Below are 26,274 nucleotides of genomic sequence, written 5' to 3'. Positions count from 1 at the left end.
AGACAAAGGAGAACAATTGGTGACAAGTGGTGTCCCATAGTGGTCCGTATTGGGACCGGTACTGTTTAATATCTTCATCAATGACATAGACATCGGCATTGAGTGCACCCTCAGCAAGTTTGCAGATGACACCAAGCTGAGTGGTGCGGTTGACATGCCTGAGGGATGGGATGCCATCCAGAGTGACCTGGACAAGCTCGAGAAGTGGGCCTGTGTGAACCTCATGAGGTTCAACAAGGCCAAGTGCAGGGTCCTGCACCTGGGTTAGGGCAACTCCCAGTATCAATACAGGCTGGGGGATGAAGGGATTGAGAGCAGCCCTGCCAAGAAGGACTTGGGGGTACTGGTGGAGGAAAAGCTGGACATAAGCAGACAATGTGCGCTCACAGCCCAGAAAGCCAACCGTGTCCTGGGCTGCATCAAAAGAAGCGTGGCCAGCAGGTCAAGGGAGGTAATTCTGCCCCTCTACTCTGCTCTGGTGAGACCCCACCTGGAGGACTGCGTCCAGCGCTGGAACCCTCAGCACAGGAAAGACATGGACCTGTTGGAACAGGTCCAGAGGAGGGCCACAAAAATGATCAGAGGGATGGAACGCCTCTCCTATGAGGAAAGACTGAGACAGTTGGGGTTATTCAGCCTGGAGAAGGCTCCAGGGAGACCTTATTGTGGCCTTTCATTACTTAAAGAGGGTTTATAAGAAAGATGAGGACAAATTTTTAGCAGGGCCTATTGTGACAGGACAAGGGGGAATGGTTTTAAACTAAAAAAGGATAGATTCAGGCTAGATATAAGGAAGAAATTTTTTACAATGAGGGTGGTGAAACACTGGAACAGGATGCCCAGAGAGGTGGTAGAGGCCCCATCCCTGGAAACATTCAAGGTCAGGTTGGACGGGGCTCTGAGAAACCTGATCTAGTTGAAGATGTCCCTGCTCACAGCAGGAGTGTTGGACTAGATGACCTTTAAATGTCCCTTCCAATCCAAACTATTCTATGAATCTATGATTCTAAATCTTGAAACTGTGTTGGAGTGTCAGACCAAACTCAAAGGTAACTTTAGAAATGTTCGCCAGTGGTCAGCCTGCTGCTTTTCAGTCCTGCCCCCTGTCTAAGCCTCAGCAACATGTTCCCACCACTTCCTGAGGGTAACTGTTAGTGATCATGTCACATGGTGAATTGGATCACCTCGGTGACCCAGCTGACCATCAAGAACATTGAATTTCAACCAGGTTAGAGAACTGGTTTGACTCTCTATGTGGTCCCACTCTAGATAGCACTGGCACAAGGTACTCAATAAGGCAGGACTACCCCTTTTTGATGACAGTGTGGCCTGAGATGGGCTTAATCCAACAATGAAGCTCTACCTCACAGCTTGATAATATACTCTGAATACTGGGAGCTTAAGCAATACCAATCAAGAAAACATAACATTTTTTTTTAAACAAATTATTTATGAAATACAACCTGTGGCCACAGAGATGATGATTCTGGTGTTTATGGACATGTTCAATCAGTTCTGATTCCCTGTTTCTGTGGTCCTGTCTTCCAGCCTGTATGCCTGGGAAGATTCCAGCACCTACTCCTACTCTGCTGTTGTAAGGCAGCAATCTCGCATCATTAACAGGAATTTTTCTGTTTACTGGTTGTTTTTTCTAAAGCAACTGAGTTGTTTTTAAACAGACTTGCACTCAAGCAATCACATTACCCATGTGTGTGCAAAGAAGCAAAGTCAGCAACAGTAGATGCAGACCTAACAGGTAAAGGAAAGGGAAAATTTTTCATTGGAGTATGAGTCTCCAGCTGACACTGCAGCTCCAATTTCAAAACATCCAGCCTGATGAAATGCTCATAATGCTGTTTGCACATAAAATTTTACTGTTCTGAGAAAGGGTCAGACTCTGGGAAGTCTCTGCTTTGAGGTGGGGTGGAATCTGCCTGCGGAAGAGACTTCTCTTCTGGGGCACGTGCAAACTGGAGTTCACTTTGTTGTGAGATAAGTGTTAAATTTGGACAATGGTTTCAAAATTCTGCTAAACCTCCTTTTAAAACAGGATGGCAAGAGAGGCACAATGTTGATATAATAAATATATCTTTTTTGGGTTACCAGTCTCTCTTTAACTGGGACACAGCTACAGCAAAGTTTTGAAAGATGTGCCTAACTTTATTTTGGGGTAACTAGATACTAGACTACAAGCTCATGCTTCAATATCATGTGCAATTAGGCCATAAATCTAAAGACTGGGAAATGAGGCCCTGTTTCCCAGTTTCTCTCTGACTCACTTATTTTGCACAAGTCAAAGCCTCCCTGCCTCAGTTTCTCTGTGCAGCATATGAAGTGAGCAGTAGCTCCCATCGCCTGCCTTTGCAGTGAGTTGATAACTCTGTGAGAAGGGTCCTATACACGCAGAGTATTATTTATTCATAGAGGGCTGGGATTTCATAAATGCAGTAACAGGAACTGTGTTTTGAATATCAGAAAACTTAAAACCCGTCAACTTTATTATAGTTGTCTATAACATTTATAATGTTCTAAACTTCCTAGAAATCATTGCAAGGTGAATGAAGGGAAATACACTTAACACCAAGCATTAGCATCCTTTATTATTCCTTTTTCAAATGTAACCCTCTTTTCTTTACCTTACACAAAACAGCCCTATTTCCAGTTCCATCACTGCTCTGTTAAGTAATTTGCGAAAAGCTAACAAAGTCTGGCTACATCCTCATAGCGACTGTTTAAACCCATTACTTTCTCTTTTAATCAAATCGCTGTTGTGTCAAAATATACAATTCTCGCCATGAATCTCACTGGCTTGTTACAGTTCACCGGTTGACCTTGAAAATGTTTGCTCTCCTAAGCGTCTTCTCTTCGGCCTCCAGCTAAATTGCTCAAGACCAGGCCTGATCATTTTTCTATACACAGAGACTTCTCATTAACATAAACAGAGCAGCAAGCTTAACTGCAACAAACAAAAATCAGCAGTAGAAAAAGAAAATTCACGAGAACCCTTGGATGCAGAATGTGGTCTGTATTATTTAGGGTTCTGTGTATAGGAAGCGATTTTTTTTACATTCACGTCTTGAATTTTCTATGGGAATAACCCCTCAAAAAACGATGTACCATCTCTATTGCTGCTTTATTCCTTTTTATTTCTTTCTTACTTATCTTTCCTTTAGAAGATATCTTAAGCTGTTGAAGGGCCAAGAAGGGACAGTATAATATTGTGCAAAAGCCACTCGCTCATTAGCATCAAAGATTCGTACAGATCTTAAATGAGGAGTTAAGTGCCAGGGGCTATTTTCATTGTTTAATGTATTAAAGTAAATAAAAATGTATCTAAAATGTGGACACACAATTAGTTTTGAGTTATTTATCTGGAGTTTGTATGGTTTAGAAAAACTCCATCTTCTTGGCTGATCCTGTCCTAATGCATTTAACTTCAGCCATCAGCTATGATTAAACACCTGCTGTTGTGGGGAAACAAAGCACACTAATCCAATATGTATTTCTGACATCTTAAATATCACCCAGTCCCCTGACATCAGGCACAGCTTTTCAGCGGGATGGAATTCCAGAGCATATTTTTCTAATTTATGGATGGACAATAAATCAAAATTAAGCCTTGGGCAATGAAATATACATCAGTGCAGAATGAACTGACTGCAAACTAGGGCACAGAACAGCAGCAGGGAGAAGGGTGCATTAATGGAGTCCTGAGCTGCAAACACTGATGTGAAAATTAAGGAAGTTCCTCTCATATTTTATTACAGAAAGCAAAAATAAAAAGATAGCAGAAGCCAGACCTAAGTTTTATAATCTCCTGAACACCCTGCTTTGGGGGTAATTGTCCCACTGTCCCACTGTTCCTGATGCCACCATTTTATACCATGTCTGCAAAAGGGATGGCTTAGTGGCATTGCCTCTATTCAAACCCCTTCAGATGCTGAGAGCTTGAAAGTTTAATTGGAATGTTAATTTTACGGGTTTGCATTCTGCATTGGGGATGCTGTGAAAGGAGTAGGAGGGAGAGTGGAAGAAACCTAAGAAAAGCAGAGGGGGGGAGGGGAGAGAAGGAGGGAGGACAGAGAGAGGGAGGAAGCGGGGAAAAGGACAAAGAAGGAGTGGGAAAAAACCAAAATTCAGAGGGAAAGTAAGAAAAAGGTATAGACATAATCCGTAGTGAAAACCTGAAGGTGATATATACCCTATATAACTGGTCCTAATAAGTACTACCCCTGAGGTACCAGGGGGCTCATTTTTTTAGAAGGTGAAATCCTGGCCCCTACTGCAAACAACTGGGAGTTTTCCTTTCATACAAATACAACAATGGCTTTATTCCCTAAACTTAATAAATAGCTTAGACTTCCTTTCGGCTGGAGAGTAAGGTGGTGTACTTTCTCTTTAATTTAGTATCTCTTGGGGAAAAAAACCCCATAGTATTAAGCATCAGGAATGGAAAATCTGAAAGACTCCAAATTGGTTTTGTGAACCTAAAATATTAGCCTTAGAGATTCACAAAATCTGCATCTTTACTAGGTTCAACCAACCCAAGTCTGAATTACCTTAAAAGTTGTGTATAGATGAACCTTTATTCTGTTGCAGTACTTAATTATTCCATGCCAACAGCTAAATGATTTAGTTCCTGTTGTATCAAGGTCTCCCAGAGCGCAACCCACAGCAAAACCCACAGGTTTTGCATGTGACCCTCAAAGGGACCTTTCTTCATCTGACATCTTTTGAACGTGTTACACAGTAAATGAATTTCTTTACGTGGTCCCCAGCCTGTTGTCCAACCCATTAAGGGGCCCTCAATGAACATGACACTGAGAACACCTGTTGTATCATTTCTGAGGATGTGAGGGGTCCCACTAGGTTCAGAGAAACTGCTTTTGCTTAAAATTAACCAGGACCTGTGTCCCTGGTCACATATGGTCACATAAGAATATATGGAGTGGGATTTGCAAGACACTTAAATCAGGGCTGGGCTCAAATATGTGCTAAGTGCTTGAGGCTCAGGTATGTTTCTGAGGCATAATTAATTTGTCTTTGTGAAGCACTGTGAGGACCTTGACCTGGAGGGAGCCTAGCACGCAGCATAGTGATGGTTATTATTGTTGCTCTCCAGTAGAAGAATTGGAAGATGAGGAAAGTCTCTTGCTCTCCCGTGTTGCACTATGCCAAAGAACTGTCCAAATGCAGAAATTTACCTGATCATACCTGCTTTGTCTTTTTATGCAAAGCTACAGCTGAATTAGGAGGTTTAGAGTTTTTGTCCAAATTGAGATTGTCACATATGTTTAAACCCCCTGTCTTTATCATGTCTTGAGCTGTAATGAGATTTTTTTCCCCAAAAACAAATGGCTGTGCACATTTTTTAATTTAGGATGGAATTTTTTTGCTTTATTCTTTCATTGGCGTTTTATATGTATCTATGTGTCCTTCTGAATGCATTTAGGATTAAGCAGTGTATAGTCTATAGTTCTGTGAAGTATTTAGGAGTCACTTAAGGAAAAAGAAATGCAAGACAAAGCAATAAAACACTAGCTATCCTTTAAAAATATCAAAACAATCCCATTTCCTTTCCATCAGCATCCAGCTGATGCTAGAATACGACTGCTCAAAAACTGTTGTGCTCTTACGCCTTGGTTTTGTCTTTTGTATTGAGCATCACCATGTGATGACTCATAAGTCTAGGAGCTATCATACTTCTCTCCTACTTCCAGTAAATGATTCCTTGGAGCTTTCTCCAAGGGAAACAGAACTCATATATGTCAAATACTTGCATAATACATACTAATAGCAATAATACAAACAAACCAAAGATAACTTTTTGCATCAACCCGGAGGCTTTGTTGTTGCGTTTATGGATGGAGCGGAGGAGACACGAAGGTTGAATCCTTGTCAGAAAGGAGCTAAGTCTTATGGTTGCCAGCAAATATCGCCAGAATTTTCTTCTAAGGGTGTGACGTCACCCTAATTAAAGAGAATATTATCAATGAGAATCAAAGCTGCTTCCAACTATTGTTTGTGCCTTTCCTCTTCACCTTTTCTTTATTGATTAGACCTAGAGGTGAAAAAAAAAAGCGGACGTGCAGCTGGATTTCGGCAGCACACCACAACATTATTGATTTAACAATGGAGAGGGTATACAGTCTGCCTACCTCTTCTTCCACATAAAACACTTATATTAGCTTCAGCAATGTGTAATTCTTAGCTCATGATAGAACATCTATATATAGCCCTTGGATTCAGCTCTCACCTTCCCCTACCTGTGGAGGATCCAGCCCCACCATGTCTGCTCAGCTTTGCACATGTCTCTTTTTGTCATAAGGTGACGATTTCACCAGCCACAGATGTCAACTCAGAAGGAAGAAAAAAAAGAAGTCAGAACTACTGGCTGAAACACTAGTTTCTTCAGGACGGTCACACCTAGAACATGGTCAGACTCCCTTTTCCAACACATACTGAGTAAGATTTACAGGATAAAGTCATGCTACTACATAGCCATTGTGTTGCTTCTTCTGAAGTCCTCAGAGAGAAAACCTATGCCTGTGGAGGTGAAGCAGAACTCAGCAGGTCGTTCCCCAGGTTCTTTGAGTTGCTTTGCTCTGATTTAAAGGCTAATGCCTACAAAATTAGATGTTGAAGAACCTTTCGGTGTTTTTTTGAATGGTATGTGGTTGAGCAGGAAAATGGATGGAAAATTGGATTAGATTATTCCTGCCTATTTCTCATTCTCCTACTGACCTGGTCTTGGGATGAGTTAACTCCCTCTTCTAATTTATGGTTCCCCAGCCATCTTCCCTAGGTGAGATACTGCAAACCCTTCTTAAAAAGAACAAGTAACATTTAATTTTCCTGTCTGTGTGAACTTAGTTTCTTCTGACTAAACAACAAGAACATTCTTAGGGCATTTAAAATTAAGCGGAAAGTTTAATGAGGTGAATGTACATAAAGTGTTAAGCAGGAACTGTGACACGATTTTCATTTTTTTGTTTATCTTTCAAGAAAGTTGATCATCTCAGTAAAAAATGGTCAAAGCAGAGTCAGCAAGCTATTGGCTATAATAGGAGCCCTATAGTAGCTGGGCTACATCCTGCTCTTGATGAAAGTGGTGAAAATCTGCATAATCTGCATTGATTTTAATCACGAAGTTATTATAGAAAAAAAAGAAGGTGGTAATCTATTGCAGTTATATTTTAGCAACTGTATTGAAAAGCCTTAGTCTAGTATGTTATACAGAAATATGGACCAGTACTGAGTGTTGCAAAAGTGCTTTCCTGCACAGATGGTCAACTTGTACCATCCCTTCATGGCCAGAGAAGAGTAGTCAAAGCAGCAAAAGGTATAACGGAGTGGTTGGACACCAGGAAAGGAGTTTGACAAGGCTGTCACATCTGCTCAATATTTATAGTGAGATAATAATGTGTATTGCTGTTGATGGTTGCCATAGTGGTATTAACATTGGCAGAAGGAGATGTTGTAATCGCAAGTATGCTGATGACATCCTTACTGCTGAGTCTGTGGTTTCTAGCACTAGTAATGCAAGCGGCTGAAGCTAGTGCTGGCTCAGACACTGTGGATGACAGCTGACAGCAGCATTACTGAATGGAAATGAACAGGTTGAGCAAGTAAAGTTCTTTTCCTCCAGGTAAATGGAGTTTACAACTTCCTCCCAGCAAGTTAAAAAAAAAATTTTCAATGGCCTCTTAAGTATGTAAAATAATCTGACTCATACTATAGTGTGCACAAACAAAAGCCTTTAACATCTGTTCATTGGCATGAAATTCAGCACTGTTAAGCAGAATGGTGCAAAATCTATGCTCTTCCTGAAGCCATTCACCGTCTTCCTATCAGCTTGAGATGATCTTCAGCAGAGCCTGGGTCTTCTGCTGGCACTCTAGATACTGGTGAAACCAGGCTTTGTTTGCAAGTTTTCTCTCTCTTATAAGTATCAAATCAAAATAAACAGATTCAAGGCCCAGGCTTTAACCAGAAAAGATGAAGACCAACATGCACAAATGCACCTACTGTCAAACCGAGTTAAGTCCGTAGTGATGATGACAATCTCAGCCTGAGGAGAGAGTGACAACTGATTGAAGGGAGGTATGGTCTGCTTCCTGAATCTCTGAGTGTTTCCTTCAGAATTACTTGTTTTGTATGCCTGGATTTTCTGACAGGCAGATTGTGAGGGAAGAAACCGAGATTTGCCAGGGCAAATAGCAACTTGCATGCGTATAGAAAAAATTCCAGTGCAGTATGTTGAAAATAAATATGTTGAGGAGTCTTTGTGGTTGAAAATTACTAGTGAAGTGTTATATTTTGATACCTCTTTCTTCATATTTTTGGATAAAACACGTAGAAATGTGAGTTCATGCATTTATTCATATTATAGAGTGCAGAACACCTATTAATGGTTCATGCTGCATTGTACAATGTGTTGTACAAATGGACAACGTCAGTTTATAATCATAACAATTTTATGACAGAGAATGTATCTTTGTATATGTACCTATTCATATACATAAAATAAAAAAAGAAAGAAGTGAGAGAACAATTGAGAGAATATTTAGCAGACTGCATTCTGATAAAGGGGAAGTTTAAAGATGTTTAAAGCTAGGTTTCCTTTGCAGCGATCTAGTTAATTTAGAGTTTATTGGGACATTTTTTAAAAGTTTATGGTTGTCTTATGTTCATGAATGACCTTCTTGGACTTCTTTCACCATTATCACAAGGATTGTTCATAATTTTCTTCTTCCTTTTTCCCATATTAGAAATGAGGCTATTATTGGCCAAAAGTATTGTGCATATGGTCTCTTAGTGATACAATTTAAAAAAACATGGTGCAAAAACTAGATTTGGATTCAGTAGACGGGCATAATTTCCTTGATATTACATGATACTATACATGCTATCTGTTCTTAAGAAGATGCCTATTGCCATGGGATGACTAATTACGCTAAGATATTGGTTAATATATCAGCACTAGTTTACTCTTGCATATTTCAGGAAACATTTGCACTGAAGACTCCATTGCAAAGTTTTCAGTGTAGGCTGGTTAGTTCCTCGTTTAGACTGAAGTCCGTGGTGACTTGTATTTCGTGTTATTTTTACTCAAATTAATGAAAGCAGAGCCTGGCGGCACAGAACTTCATACAGGCACACTGTTGGTGCTGTAACAAACGTGAAGGCAGAAGCAGACATACCTCCAGATTACGTTTTAGATTTTTCTTATTAATATAGTGACATTTTGGTTATTAATTTATGCACAATGAATTTTATATGAATTTATATACAATTAATATACAGTTTAGGGTGAGAACTGCTTTCTTTATTTTGAAGGAAATAGATCTAAAAAGAGGGCATTTTTTTGAACTGTAAAGAGATGTATAACTTGCCTAGGTAGACTTTCTTCTCTAACAGCTGAATAATTACCTTTATCTCTACAAGTCGGGAATCTGTGTCTAAGGATTCTAATTCTGGCGTAGCTGGAATTGCTCCTCTGTCTGCACAACCCACCTTGCAGCTTGTATAGTCGCTCCTGACTTCCTGTGAATTACAGCCTGCCATATCAAGGGAAATTAAAACCTGTGCCCATTTCCCTTGGAATACCAGACTGTAAACTATGGAGATTCAGCAGATACTTCATGAACAGCTGAACGTTTTTTGCAGCATGGCACAAACCTCCAAGAGAGGAGACACTTGACAGTAGGAAACCCAGCAGCTAGTCCAAGGTCAATCATAAAGAGAAGCTCTTGGAAATTATGTTTGTGTAAATGATGATAATGAAAAAGTGAAAGGAAAAAATAAGCACTTTGTGCTTGGGTAAATTTAACCCACATTTCTAGATTTATTGTTTATTTTGTTTTAAAGTCCTTCAATTTATTTCTTCCCTTCTTGTTTTATATTTTATTGAGTTTTTCCACTGTTGCAACAAATAAATGTAAATAGTGTTATGGTAAGATTCCATTTTGCATGAATTGCCATAATAGCTTTATGTAGCTGAAACCTCTGAGGACATATATTTCTCCCTCTTAGAGTTACTGCAAAAATTACGGTGGTTGACTAGGGGCTTGAAGTGTCCCATTCATACTCACTCCCATAGCCACCCACAGACAGCCGTAATGGCACAATTGCTGGGAGGGCAAACCGTGACATTAGAGGTGGGGACAAGCAGCCAGTGGCAAGAGGAGGTGCCACTTCTTAATCTGCCTTCATTGCTAAAGCAAGACTGCTGTGGAAGAGCGGAAATCAACAGTCTCTTCAGGGTATGAATTGATTACACATCCACATGTGTAGACACAGCCACATGCAATCATCAGAACTGGCATCAGGATGGGAAAGTACCTGCCCAAAATCCATGCAAGCTGTACGAGTTCTGAACAGACCGAAAGGCTTATTCCAGGCTCAGACACAACCCTCCTGGTTATACTTCTGAATATAACGCTTACTTTTGCAATGTGGTATGTGATGTAGTGATGTTTGTGAGCTTGGCCTCAATGCTAGGCATCCTTCTGCAAGCTCTACTGGAAATGTCTTTCTCCTGGAACAGTTACCTTCAAAGGAAAAAACACCTTATGTGGAAGACAGTGGTAGCCACTGTCTCATGACTCTAGAAGAGATCAGGATAGCCTAAGATTTCATCAAAATATGAAATCCATTTCTTTGATTGAGCTCTACTAAGGTCATTCTGCCAGGAACCATACTGCATGCAAAATCATAAATAAATAAAAAAGTCCCTGCAACACGGAGGAAACACAAGGAAAGAGATAATGAGATTTTCCTGTGTTATAAGGTGTATAGATAGATGTATATGTACCAAAGGGATGAGCGTGATTTTAGCTAGGTACGTGACTTTCGTTATTATCTATTTCATTTCAAAGTACAACTCTTCATTAGAAATATTAGTTTATTGTACCAAATTCTTAAAGATTTTCCTTCTTCTAGAGAACTTTGGGAATCATCTCTTAAAATCCTTCTGAAATAGCCAAGGTAAGCTTCATATTTTGTATAGTTTTACTGGATGTTTCTGATTTAGATTTATCTGTGATTTAGATTTATAGATAGATTTGTGGAGCAAAAGTTCTTCAAACACATGGCAAAACAGAGTAGATTAAGTCTAATACTACATGAAGCACTACAAGTACTTCAGTCCTACAACAAATAAACTAGATTAAAAATCTAGCTTTTATTTAACAGGGAGCAGATTTGGGTTTAGTATCCTAGTTCTGTGGAAATATTTGTATGAATGTAGTGAAATCAGAAAAAGTGTATTTTAAAACATCAAGGGAACTAATTTTATGTGCAAGGAGTAATGAATTTATAAAATTAAATGGACTTGAACTAAGAAGCAAGAGATGGGTCGCATTGAAGGTTTGGTGTTGCAAATGTCCTTTTTACATAAGAAAATAAAGAATACTGCAAGATTGGTAGTAATTTGTTAGATTTAGTAATGTATTGAAGATTTATTGTATTTTCAGTGAAGTAAGACAAAATGATCCTCTGCAGTATGGGCTGGAATAGAGGAAATGATAAGGAAATAATTGATTCTTCATAAGTAGACAAATGAGTGTGTTCATATTTTGTGTGTTCATTACTTACAACATTTACACATTTATGAATAAGTATGGCAGATCTGTTCACACACATTGATTAGCTGCATGTTCACTCAGTAACTCTTTCTGTCATACTTACCTGTACTGTACTTTTGTCTGTCATATAAATAACCACATAAATGTTAATATTCTCCCCACTGGGGAATGAGTTTAGGGTCTGTGATAGGCACCAGGCAGATAGCACCGTAAGAGGGTATCTTTTGCACGTGCACAGAATAAAGATGGCATGGAGAGCAGTATCCACCCTACTGCTTCACTCTTATTCTCTCTGAGACTGCCAGGCTCCCGTGTGCTATATTCTGTAATTGTTCTGCTGACAATGGGAGCTACCTATGCAAAACCAAAGGGTTAATCAAATTTTGCTTCACCGCCTGGACTGCAAATGTGCACAACATTGAACAGACCGCAGATGAGGTGTTGCCTGTTCTCATGTGTCTTTACTCACATGGGCAAACCTTTTTCGTGTGAGGATTTCCTGGTGTTTTAAGACTATTTACTGGGTTATGGGATTTTCACATGGCTCAGTTATAAGTCTCTAACATGAGTTTATGTTTTTTAACTTCACAACCCCATCGCTTCTTGTGATGTATGAAGTGCTGGAAAGTTGATGAATGTCAGTATTTGCCAGGGCTCTCCATGAGGAAAGGCAAGCCAGAGCTGAGGGTGACCCCAGCATAGGCAGCATCCTTGCCAACGGGCACCGTCCCACCGTCCTTAACCAGGGCTGAGCTGTTCGGCAGTCTTGGACAAGGTGAGGCAACACGTCAGCTCTGGGGTCCTGCCAAAAGCAGCTCAAGACAGGGCCTCACAGCATGAACCTGAGGTCCACCTAGGGGACAGGACCACACAGGGTAGGTCTGAGGTCCATGCAGGAAGAGCAGCAGTAAGTCAGGACAGCAGGAGACAGGGCTGGACACAGATGTAGCTATGGCATAGCTCAAGGAGGATCCAAGCGCCCAGGTCTGAGCTTTAGTGGAGATCCTGGCATAGGGTGCTTAGTGGATGTCCCAGAGGAAGCTGGTTAGGATAAGTAAAGCCTACTGGGGCACTCAAGACCCTGATGATATTGTCACCTAGGCATGAGCGCTAAAAAAAATTTTTCTCAAATCCTGCTGAAAAAAGCTCTCTTTGGGATGGGGTTTTGGATTTTTTGGTAGAAACAGAAAGTTCGTGCTGCAAATAATTATTTATGGATATACTGTCTAGATATCTGTGCTCTGATAAGCTGTGAGTGCTACTGAAAATAGTGAAATTTTGCTATGGATCCAGTCTGTGAGTAACATTTGCATGCGTACTCATGACATCCAAATAGATAGAGTTTCCTTCCCTGTACCTGTTCTTACCACATTCTGAACCAAGCTAATAGCAAACCTCCCAGTGCCTTGAGCATTACAAGAGCGAGCCTTAAGGGGACTGTTGCACTTTGCACATCATATCTGAAGATATTTATATTGGAAGGACCTGTAGAATTATATTTTTCTATTAGACACTTGATTTAGTGCTGCTATCATTTTTCCTGAAGAGAACAATTTTATTCTTTCACAATCGAAGTCATCGGTTTAAGTTCATCTAAAAAAACAGACATTAGCATATTCATTACCAGGGTGATTTAACTATATCTTAGAGCACTGTAGTAAATTAGATTCACATCTCAAGGATTTTACTCTCCTACTTAGCAACATTTGTAATTGCAAAACCGTGCTTTCCTCAGCAATGGCTATAGGTGGCCCAAGAAACTTTTTATTTAAAGTTTTCTTAAAAAAACAGCATTAGTTTTTTTTATGCTGTTATGATGCCTTTTAGCAGAAGCCCTGAAGATAATCAGTATCTTTGTATTCTGCATAAATGGAGAACATTAAACAGTCTCCACACCACAGTATGTGAATTATAGCAAAGGCAGACATTGAGTAATTACACTGTGTAATATAATGGTTTTGTAAGATGCAGTGTTTTGGAATGTTCTTGTTATAAGGTAAGGTCCTTTCTCCTACCGGGAACTCCTGACTTGCTTCAATCTGTTTTATGGTTGTCCTGTTTGCACTCCACTACCCCTTTTTCCCCGAAGTACGTACTGTCTCTTACAGAGAACTGACCTGGGCCAGTGACTTGAAGGTCCATTTCCACGCAGCACTTCAACTGAATTTTTAAAGTATCTAATTAATTTTAGTGGAAGCTGTGTGTTTCAATCCCCTGGACTACTCTGATAATATCAGCTGCAAAAGTGGTGCTGATGATACAATTTTCTGCTGAATCAGAACGTAATGGAAATCCATGTGTTGCTAGGGGAAGTTCTGTTTGCAGAAGAGCATAAGGCCAAGTCCTGCTAGCTCACATTCATCACTTCCACAGGCAGAAAGGGAGGGAAGCATTATTTGTTGAGAAGATTGGGTTAAAGTGTATGGGTGTCAGCTCCAGGGTCTTAAAAACTGTATCATGTACATTTACGTCTTGTCTACAACTTCATCTGGGCAATGGTATTCACTTGTAGCTGTGAATGGCTAAGAGGTGTCACGAAGAGTTGTCTTTCCCAAGGGAACAAATGCTAAGCCATAATGCAGCTGTTGCACAACACTGGGAACGAGATGATCCCCACAAAGCATTTTGTTTTCCTATGGGATAAAAGGTATTATTATAAGTGTAAGATATTATTATTAAAATTACATCTGTTTTATGTCAATGTCGCTGTATTAGTGGAAATCAATATCCACATACTTCAGTAACTTCTGTTTGTGTGTGACCATTTATTAAGAACAAATAAAGAAGTGTCTCTTCAGACCGTGACAAGTACAACCTTTAACCTAGAGGAGTATACTGCAGATTTGTTCTTTTCCTTCTCCCTACAATGCACAAGGAACTGAGATTAAAAAAGGTTGGCCCCCGTTAAGAACTAACACATGCTAGAGGGGATGTCTTTTCAAAGCACTTTCTCTGAAGGGAAAAAAAAGCTGTTTAAATATTGCATTTATAATATTTAAAATGATATTTCATCATTCCTTTCCCAGAGAATGATAGCGATACTATAGCAAGTGACAGAAATAACCTTTTAATAAAAGTGAATTTTTATAGTAGGACTGGATGGCTCAGGATATTAGTAATGGAACATAGAACCTCTCCCTTCTAGCTCATCCGTTCATGTCCGTCCCTGCCTGGTAAAGACCCAAAATTATTATCATCAGATGGCTGCTTGGGGGCCCAGAGGAAACGAGTTGGTGGTCTTGGTCCAGTCACTGGCACTAATTGCCATCCTTGCTGACAGTCTTGTTAGACAGGCATGGAAGCAGTCCTGCCTTAATGAACTATTATACAGGTTTGCTGTTATACCCCTACATTCAAGCACCCGCATGCTTTACATATATTACAATATCGTCCTCACAACACCGCTAGTCAGCAAGGACATATTTACCCCTGTCTGCAGATGGAGGAGCAGAGGTGTAGAGCAGCTGTACTTAGTCACACGGGAAGTTGGAGACAAAGGTGAGCTCTAGGTCCTGCTCTCCTGCTTCAACCGTAACTGCAATGCCATCTCCCTGGCTCGTCTGAGGGATAGCAAGGGTTCCACCAAATGGGGGCTGGACCATAATGGAGAATGGGCAGTGCAACCTACTGTATGCATGTATAATGTTTGCTCAACAAATATTTCTAGGCATTTATACTGGTGCATGGGGAAGGTGTGGCTACAAAGAAAAGTTGCAGGGGCCTGCGTTATTACAGGAGACGTGTTTCGAATAACACTGAGAACAAACTTGCCCACTTCTAAGAACAATAGACCTACAGCCTGTATTTTTGTGAATCAGATGGTTTGTGACTGATGAGGCTTTTTTCCCAGTTTGGCATAATAAGCAATTTACTTCCTCACTGATACGGTTATTGTCACAGCTTTTGCACTAGTGTTTGATAGCATTGATTAGTTTGTGCTATGCTAATTTTTAGCACAAGGAGGGAATTGATTTACTTCAAGCTTAGTATATTTTACCACTGAAGTGGAAATAATTCCATTGAAAATATGGAAAGTGAGCAGTCACCTTAACAATTGAATAAATGACTTGACATTTGTGGGGCTAAAGTATTCGATAGATAAGAAGATTTTCATATTAAAAATAAATCATTGGCCTACCTATTATTTAGCTAGACTTGGAAACATGAATAAAGGGTCTTCTGCAGAAAGAGAGAGAAGAATATTGATTGTGTCTCCGTATTAAAAAAAAATTAAATGGGTGGCATTTCCTAGTTCCTTATGGGAAAAAGTCAGTGCATTTAGGTTATGGTCAGAATAACTCAATAATTTCTAAAGCAGTTCTTTTATCAAGAGGTCATAGATGATGTGATTTCTTGTGTCTTCTGCAGATACTGGGTACAAATTCTCTAATAGGGATTCCTTGTTATGAATTATTCACAACTCAGAATTGTGCTCTGTATTCAACTGTGTTAAAAGGAAGCAAAGCATATTCTGCATCAAAGAACTTGCACGAAGCAGGAGGGAAATAACAGAAGAGTGGAATCTGTCTGGGGAAAGAAGAAAAAAGGTTACAGCAATAAAACTCTGCCAGCAAAGGCTGCTGCTATGTCTAGTGGAATAAAACATATTGTGAAATAAATATTACATTACCATTCTTGTAAAATTGAGCACACAAAATATTCTAAAAACATCTGAAGAAGGTTGCCTGTCCAGTATGAATTTGTTTCACTTTTTATGATTGCTTTGCTACTTAATACTTTTGTCCGCATGGCCCTACCTCATACAGGGCAATGGGAAGTAGTGAGGTTGTTGCCTGGCTCCAATTTATCCATTCACAACATCACAGAAGAAAATGAAACAAGGATGAAGACCATGACTGTAGTCTCATCTCCATGCACTGCATTAGGTCATATACTCTGAAAGAGAGACCGTGTCTCCTCTTATATGACCGGGGGTATTTACACATGATCCTCACTTTCTGGGTATGCAGAGTAAGCCCCCTGATTTGAAGGAACAGTCAGCATTTATAATGGAACCCAGAGTCAACGGGAACTTTCTTATGAACAGATAGAGTGCTTTTGATATATTTTTTACTCTGAAGAATTAGGCCCCAAGTTTTTCGAACTGTGTGTCCAACTTTCAACCTCTGTGGCATGTTCCCTATCTATAACATGCAAATCAGCACACTTCCTCACCTCACAGGGGTTTTGTGAAGATAAATTCATCTGCGTTTGTAAATCCCAAAGAAAATACTGTAGCAGCATTGTATAAGAAGCTCAGAAGGAAATTAATAATAGTGTATTCAGTGCTGGGTTTGAATGGTTTACAGTAAATAATACAAGAAGTCACAGTCTGAATGATGAGAATAAAAGAAATAATGAACAGTCATGCATTCAGTACATTGAATGAGACCTAGTTCCTGTAGAAATAAGTACATTATCTTGTAATTAAAATCTATCTTAATGTATTCCTATAAAGGAGACAGATTGAATTTACAGAGGAGCCCTTTGTTGTCGCCTTTTCAGTCATGATCATATGGCCTGAACATGTTTTTGATGTAAGGGGTTTTGGACTGGGAAGTTCTGAGAGATACTTTTCTGATTTTTTACATGTCATAATCATGCAACAATAAGAATGTGGAATAGCTGCTTATATGTGCCCAACAGTTTCCTGTCCAGTTAGAATTAGATATGCTGCAGCTTTAAGTTTCTTTTCAAGTCTTTTTCAGTGTAACAACATTAGTTAAAACCCAAGGTGTCTGCTGTATTTCCCCTTTTGCTACAGCAGGGCCATGGCTGCACAGCACGTTCCAAGCCCGGGCTCTCCCAGCACTGTGGCACCCGAGGTCCCTGTGCAGCACCCCTTCCTAAAGCCTCGTCCTGGGGGGGGGGGGGGCAGAAATGCAGCTGTCCCAGATCTGAGTTCCCCCAAGTGAGCAAGATAGCTGTGATCTCATCCGTGGGGTCAGGGTCCTGTGAAGGTTTACCCATCGTAGTCGTAAGGCTCATTGACCTATCTGACTGCAATTGTTGGAAATGGCTTCCTGTTGATGTAGCAGTAGTCAAAAGCCAAATCAGGGGAGATGTCTGTGCTTCTCAGAGGTCTGAAGAGTCAGCTGCATGGAGAGTGTTGAGGTCCCGTTGTAACTGGTTTACAGTTTGTAGTCTTGGGGAAGGAGAGGAGAAAACGGCGCTTCTCGCACCGGGCACTGCATTACCTCCGCTCAGTTAGCTAGTTGAATTTCCTGTGCTCCTGTTGTAGTTAATGTTGAAAGAGTAGCAGGAGCCTATGTTGATTGATATGAACATGTCCCTGAACTTCTGCGATTTAAATAATTATCTGGTGGGGTTTTCTTTAAATGGTCTTGTTTTAGCACAGCATTGAAAACCAGTTCATGATGTCTCTTCAGTTTTGGAGGTGGACATTTCTTTAACTGAAGATTAATCCTTGAACGTCATTGCAGCTGCCTGATAGTGCCCTCTGAAAGGAAAAAAGTTCTCATGCGGCCAGTCTAACCGGATTGTCTGAAGTTGCAGGTTGTTTCCGGAACAAGTGAAACACATATTACAAGTTTCTGGGCAAAAATTTCTGGAGTAGAAATGAACAATAAGCCAATTGTGGAGTTTGTCTAATATTGTCTGCTGGTGGTTTTTGCTAGTTTTCTCTGTTCCCTGTTCCACCATCTCTTCTACTCTTTCCCTCAAGGTCCATTTGCTGATATAAGAGGCAGAGCAAAATCACCACAAGAAATGCGGAATAATTTCATTTGACATATAAAATGGACCGATTTTCAGGAAGTGCTGAACATCTACCCTTTTAAATTTGGGCTCCTTCCAAATGTTAAGTAGCCAGAATTACTAGTCGCTTTGAAAAATTAGGCTTAAAATACTAGTATCATTAAGGCTATGGCAGATGAGTAATCCAACTGCGATTTTTTAAACACTGGACATAAACTAATACAAATGTAGTAAAGTGTCTTCAGAATGCAGATAAATCATTTTGCAATATGCTATGTGTCTGCTCTCAGGTATGTGAGAGCATGTTGTTGTTTATCCTGTCAAGTTTGGTAATGTTCATATTAAAGGATGTACAGTTGCTTCTTTTGCATGATAAATCCCTAAGAATACAAGAAGATATGAGTCAATGTAATCTTGCTCTAGGAATATGAACAGTAACATCATTACATATAGGAAAAAGTAGTTCTTCCTGAACTGGAAAATAAGATGCGGTACACGGTAGTACCTAGCATAAAGAAGGAGATAAAGAACATGTAGCGCAACCAGCCCCTAACAGGGCCAAATCTTATCAATGAAGTGATACATCACTTAACATCAGTCTACTAAGGAGTACAAGGAGAAAGATAAAGCGTAAAAATACTTTTACCTTCATTGCTATGTTTTCTAGAAGGTGCAAAAATATATTTTGGATCAAAGGAACGGGGTACTAAAATTGAAATGAGTACCAGTTGATGCCTCCAGCATGGCATAGAGACAACTGGACTACTGTGCTCATTTTCAGACACCTGTCAAAAGGATATGTAGTAAAGGGCAAAGTACAGCATAGGACAACAAAAATCACACACGTTTCTTAATTATTTGAAAAAAGATTTCTGGCAAAAAGGGAACATCTTAAAGCACGTACAATTCTTGGGGCATTAATTATTTTAGAACTGTTTGAGTTAGACCTGAGTTGAAGAAGGAAGAATACCAATCTAAAATGAGAGTTTTTGAAGGACCTGGTGTTACCTGGAAAATAAATTATACGTATTGAATAATACGGCTGTAACTCAAACAACCGCAGAGTGCTGTAGAACAGCTGTAGGACTGTAGAACAACTGTAACAATACCCAGAGAAGTAATAGAAAGTTACTGCATTGGCTTTTGACCTTTTTACATTAGCCAATTTGTTGTATTTCTATGATCTCTTCACTTTTTCAGAAATCATATGTTGAATAAAGTGATCTGCCTTAAACAGAGTACAACCGGTTTTAGGTGAGGAGAAAGGGGCTGTATGGAGCCACTGCTAATCCAGAGAAGAGAATACTTTGATAGCAGGTGATTATTCACCTCTTGCTCTCTGAGTATGCAATCATTAAAAAAAAAAGTTTTCACGTTTTAGTTTCACTGGTTACAGACCTAATGCCCCTCTCTTGGGTCACATAATGAGAATTAGAGGCATATTTCTTACCGCAGTGTTGAGAGACCATTTTCTGGCAGCTAATTAATGTTCCATCCTTACCTAGACTCAAAGGAATTTAAGTCTTCTTATTACTTAAAGAATTTTTTTTTTAATGAGGGAAGGCTTTTTCAGGGGGAAGTATTGATATTTTAGGTATTATTGTTTCTTCTAGCAGTATTTCAGATTTCTTTAGAATCCAAAGCAGCTTATTTATGATGTAAAATATTTTAAATTACATTTCTGAATTTCTGTAGTTCTTCTAATTCTTTAAATCAAAATACACAGCAATATTTTTTGTGTGTTTTTTGGCAAATCACTTCTATTTCAGCAGTAGCAGACCAGTCGATGTACAAAAAAAAAAGAAGAAAAAAGGGAAAATCTGCATAGCAATAGAAAGAGTCTGAATTAGTTGTTTGAGAATAGAATAGAGCTAAATAAGACTGTGTGTGATGCTTTATATAAAACCCAGGTGACATCAGCAGGACCTGGGAGAAGGATAGTCTCTAAATTTAGTTGAGTTGGTTTTATTTAAATCATATAGATTTTTTTTCACCTCAGAGTAGAAATAGTTTCTATCTCTTTGTGTTTACCTTTTGGGGACGGGAAAAAAAAAACACATGCCAAGGCATAGACTACAGAGCCAGTACAGAACTGAGGTTGCTTCCAGATGCTTTATGCCTCTTTCAGTCTACTTGTTTAGGAGAACCTGCTCACAAAGCGAAAAATGGTGGGCTAGAGAAATCTATGGCATTGAAGTGAAAAATACCCATGGAAAGATCTTTAATGGCTTGCAATGGGATAGCGGAGTAGCAGGAACTCTAAGGGCCAAAATTTGAGAAAGGCAGAATCTCCTGGCCTGGAGGATGTCCTGAACTCAGTAGGGTCTGTGAGTTCCTGCTTTTTTGGAGGTAGGGTGGTCTCAATCCAATGTTAAGCACCACCTTTTCTCTTGGCAAGGTACTGTCAGAGTGTCTCACTGAGTTTGTATCAGCATGCTTAACTCCTCATTCGGGAAAGAAAAATACAGTTTGGCACACCACCCATAGTTGTTGCCATTTTCTCAGCTAGGGAATTCATCCTTCAGTGCCTTTTTATGAAGATAAGGCTATAACCATCAGCTTCTTCAAGGCATTTTGGTAACACTAGTCTCCTTTCAGGTAATTGATGTCACCTAAGCAGGGGGCTTGGACCAGAAGACCTGCAGAAGTCCCTTCCAACCTCAACCATTGGGTTGTGTGATTCTGTAGTTAGGAAAATATCAAAAATTGTGGCAGCGCACCCTCACTAAGGGATGTAGATATGTGAACCAGGGGCCTGAGCGCTGATCTAGGTCTTGACAATAGCATATTTCATGCCTTTGGGAAGGTCATTTTGCACCTTTATCGGATTTAACTGTATCAACAATCATGGATATTTTTACAGGACCTGCCCCACCACGCTGTTGCGTGGATTAATTAGCTAATATTTCTTCAGTGATTTGCATATGTAAATGCTATATAAATGCTAAATAGTTATTAACTCTGCAACTTGCTCCTAGGGCTCACATCACCATGGTAAGCACCACTTTCTTTCCCAGTGTATAAAGGCTAATAGGCTTTGTGCAAGCATAGACCTTGCCATCCCTGCAAGGCAGCAACTGATAGTCTTCAGAGTTGTTTTCAGTACTCTTCGAGGCGTTTGCATCAAATTATTCTTAAAGAAGCAAATCCTGTCTAACCCAGTATTTTATCTAAAATTTACTGTAAACTTTTTTAGTCTGATCTCTGCTTTCCAAATAGGAAGCTTTTTCTTCCTGTATTCTTATTTTCCAGCTCATCAATATAACAGAATATATAAAATGACATACCATGTTGTGTGCTCTTCTTTTTTTTTAACAATAATTGTGGAATCCACCTTGTGGTATGTGTCAACATACCATCCATGTGATGCCTGAACCATCTTCTCAGCTATGGGTTATCTGAAGTGGTGCGCACAGCTCCAACTTACCTGTTTTTCCCTATCAGCCACTGTGAAAACAAGCAGCTTAGAAGCAGCAGATCTCTAAAACTTGCACCATTTAGAGGGAAAAGACCTGGGTGAAAACAAATGGTTTATGTTTTCAGCGAGAAATAAATAAGGCATGGTCTATGGCTCTCTCATCTACGAGTGAGTTTTATTAAAGAGTTAGAGCAAGCTCTAGTTTACAAGATATTCAGAACCATATGTATGCATTAATTAAAGGAATGTAGAGGAGGAGGAGGGGATCTGAGAAAATAACAAAGCAGCAGTGTATGCGTGCAATGATTTTTCATTCTGTTTCGCTTCAGCTCTGCCCCTGCAACAGAGGATCTAATCAATCTGCCGGCTATTAAGTTTGTTAATTGATAATGCATACTAATTAGGCTGTGCGCAGTTACTTAAGAGACTTTGCTAAGGTGATTGTAGGCACAAGTCCAAATGGAGTTTAAAGTATTCTGTGTGAGGTTAAAACCCATCAACCAGAATAGATGGATTTTATATTATAACAGAAGGCACAACATACCCATAAGTATTTAATGTATTGCACGGTTATCCATTGTTACATATCCTAAGTCTACCAAACAATTAAAAATATAAAAACAGCCTCTAAAAAATGTGACTAAATAAGGTATGTGTATGAATGTGTGGAGACAGTAGAGACGGAGGGAAACTGCAATTTGGTCTTAAAAAAAAAATTCATATTAATTTTCACACTTATGTCTAGGAACAATAGTATGTAGCTCTGCTGCAAGGGAGGAGCAAGCATAATGAGAAAGCAGCCTAATCTAGCTTTATGAACACTTTGACAATAAGCCACATAAAAATGACATGCCTTTCTGCCCCCATCCAATAGGGCAATAAACCAGTAGTAGCAGAGTAGCATCAAAAGCATGTCAACTAACTATTTGTAATATATAGATTAAGTCAGAGCTATTATTTATATAGTTACTATATTATTACAAACCTAAGAGTTTCTTTTCCATTTCTAGTGGCTCTATCTGTGGTACAGTTTGAGGTGCTCCTGACCTTAAGGAAGTAATTTCTTATATATTAATATTCTTGGTCTTTTCTTCCCCCTTCTTCGTCTTTTCTATGCATCATATAAAATGAAAGTTCTTCGCAATATAAATTTGGAGTTGGCAGGCATTAGTGATGGAGGTAGTGGGCATTTCATTAGTGAATGGATTGTATTCTTATGGTGTGACCATTGGACCTAAAATCCAAGCTGTAGTGCTTTATTTTAACTATATGAAAATGACCGGGTGCCACAATTTAGTATGCAGAAAACTATTTTTAAGCACTGAGTAGTTAGAAACCAAAAGAAAAAAACACTAGAGAGAGAGCAGGTTTCATGTTTCATAGCCTTGTTGAAGAAAATTCCTTGCAACAAGATATATCATATTGAAGGAAGAACTATTCCAGTCAAGTTTTTTATTATCTGCATGTAGTCAACGGATACATTTGGGGTGATGATAGTACGTATATACCAATAAGAAGGTTTTGGTACCTATGGCGTATGTTACAATTAAATGTTTTGTATGTATAGGTTATGTATATATTATGTTGAGGATTATGAGAAAATTACTTTTTATTTGTTTTCTACCAGCCAGTGGCTTGATTTTGTGTGTAGTAGAAATCTGGAGAGACACAAGGACACTCATCTAAGCAGCTGAGCAATGACCCAGAGGGACCATGCACAAAGTCGGGAAAAGATGATGTTCACCAGGTTGCAGAAGAAGTCTGGTTTTAAGAAAAAAAAAAAAACTGTTAATAGGTTTTGTGACATTAGCAATGCAACGTTCGCACTGAGAGATACAAGCATAATTTGTAACAAACTTTTCTGAAGTTTTCTTCCTCTGAGGGTTCTGTAGAAGCTGTAATACCTCCTATTCCTTTCAGTGCTTTGCTTAATCGTCTAATGAATGAGTAAATAAGAGAAGATGAGCTTAAAAGGCAATCAAAGTAGCAGGGAATTGTTGGCATGAAAGAGTGATTCTCACTAGACTTTTCTACATCTTAAGAGGGGTACAAGGAAGGTGATGATTTTACAGAGGAGTTTGATAGCAGAACTGTGGAAATTCTTATGAATCTGACACTGGAGACAACAGGGTCTGAATTTGTCCCTCCCAACACAGGCACTTTTCTGAGGCACTCCCATTGGCCCTCCGCAGGGCCTCCTTCTCCTTGATGGGGAAAGATAGGCAGATCCAGAAAGTAAGTCTGACCACCCAAAATCAGAATTGCCTTCTGGAGGCTCCTGTTGCTCTATGGACCTCAGCACGTTGCTAGGGAGGATGAGGTTCCTAATGCACGGTTTCCAAAGAGCAAGATGTTTCAGGGGCAATAGCTTTATCTATTTATCTATATATAGTGTAAATATAAAAGAAGTTACACCACTGGTCACTGCTTGTATGGTGACCTCTCATGTCAGCAACAAATACGTGTTCTGAAGAAGCATATCTTACACCAGCAATAGGCTGATCACTGGTAATTATGAAAGAAGTTAGATGAATAAGTTTATTGGTTAGCTCTGAAGGGGAGCTTAGAGCGAGGTAGAGCATGGGCTCTTATGTTTTGATGCGTGGCTGAAACATGAAGGAGAGTTCGCTTAGGCATTGAACAGTCTACTTTAAAGGCTGCCCTGTGAACAAAATAAAAGGACAGAGCAGGTTAAATCATGGTACGCCTGTTCAAGAGACTTGCCTGTTCCAGGAATATTGCACCTGCATTATTGAAGAGGGTTCTGCTGTGACGTCTCTCTTTAGTGCACATCAGTGAGATTTTAGCCCATAATGTCAACTAAAATGAAGTGAATAGTAGGAAAAATGTTCCGCGAATATTTGCTCAAAGTGGAAAGTGGATTTCAATTAGACCATGTTTGCAATGCTTTCACGTTTGCTTTCCAGGAACACTTGAGTGCTCAAGCTTTATTAGTACGAATAACTCATGAAAAAGTGAATGCAAGCTCAAATATTCACCAAAAGCAGATTTTGAAGAGAAAATTCACTGGAGAAGTGTGTGACTAATTTTGAATAAGAAGTACTTCTGAGAATTTTACAATGTTACTATCTCTTTGTGGGCAGTTCACAATGAGAAATAAAGGTAACATCTGAGGAATAATTTTCAGCAAATAAAATGTTCACTCAGCTCTAATGTAAAAAACTCTCAGTGTCACTGTCATTTCTGTAAGGATAATATTCATTGTTTCTGGTTTCTTATGAGATGAATTTCTTACCTTGTCGCCTAGGGCATGCTTCATAGAGGTTCAAGCACCTAGGGCTCCCATGGACTTAAATAAAATTTGAGATTGCTTGGTACCCTCAGGACTGGATCCCTAATCACTAATTCTTGCTAGTTTATATTTTTCTGCTGTAGTTATTATAGGTCACACTTTTAGAAAATTGTGTCTATTCTTCTGCTTGTGTCATCTTAGAGAATTTTTTCTTGATGAGCTGGGTGAAATGTACAGCATTTAATTATGTTTTTCATTGTGCCTATTTTTTACTTCATGCACTTCCTTACTATATTCTATAGAATTGTATTTAAGATAAAAAAGGCTGCAGGGAATTTGCTGGATTGTGGTGTCATAACTCGGTATGGTTTGGTGTTTTATTTCAGTGGGACTCCTTAGAGTTCAAGGGACTATTTAACATAAGCAAGAGTATCATCCTCTGATTTTAATTAGAATACAAACCTTACAGCTAAGGACAGAGAATTTAGAAAGGAGAAGAGCTTCACAAAATAAGTAATATTAATCGTAATCCTAGACTACCAGGAATCAAACCATATCTGAAAATGAGTTTTCAGAATTGCCCCCTTTCCAGCTTGTCGACTGCTTTCTTTTACTCTTTCGCTCTCTTTCTGAGTCCTCCTGTCCTCTTTCACGAGGAGAGAAGGAACATTATTGCCATCTCCTACTGCTACTTTTGATGTAGATGGTAAGATAAGGGGCTTCTCATATTCCTGCATATCATGGTCCCCTGGCTATAAACACAGCCAAAAGCAAAAGCAAAACAAAACAAAAATAAAAAAGAGAGAAAAATACTTTGTCTTTCACTTAATACAATACACAAAGAAAAATTATTAACATTCAGTTTCGTGCTCCAGTATGAACTAAATTATGTGGACTTAAAAATGCAAAAATGAAGATGAATGAAACTCTCTCTTGCTTAGTGATCAAATATAAAATAAACATTTGCCTAAAATGATTGCTATTGCTTAATATGTTTTACAAGAAATAAGATACTCTGTTGTACCATTTCTCAGAATATGTGATGCTTTGTTTTTCTTCAGTACTATTTTGCTGATTTCTAAAATATTAAAATAGATCCTTTTTGCCTGTTCAACAGCAATTTCTTTATATAAACAAATGCTTCTAAATATTTTAAGGAAAGGGGTATTAAATTGGTTAAAACACAGACCATTAGTAAGCTTCACAGAAAAAATCTGCAAATGTAAAAACAAGAAGGGAAGCGTACAATGCACATAGTAATTATTGCAATTCATCAGATCATAACATATGTAGTAGCA

This window comes from Calonectris borealis, chromosome Z (genome assembly GCF_964195595.1).
Source record: "Calonectris borealis chromosome Z, bCalBor7.hap1.2, whole genome shotgun sequence".
NCBI lineage: Eukaryota > Metazoa > Chordata > Aves > Procellariiformes > Procellariidae > Calonectris > Calonectris borealis.
This window is presented reverse-complemented; position numbering follows the sequence as displayed.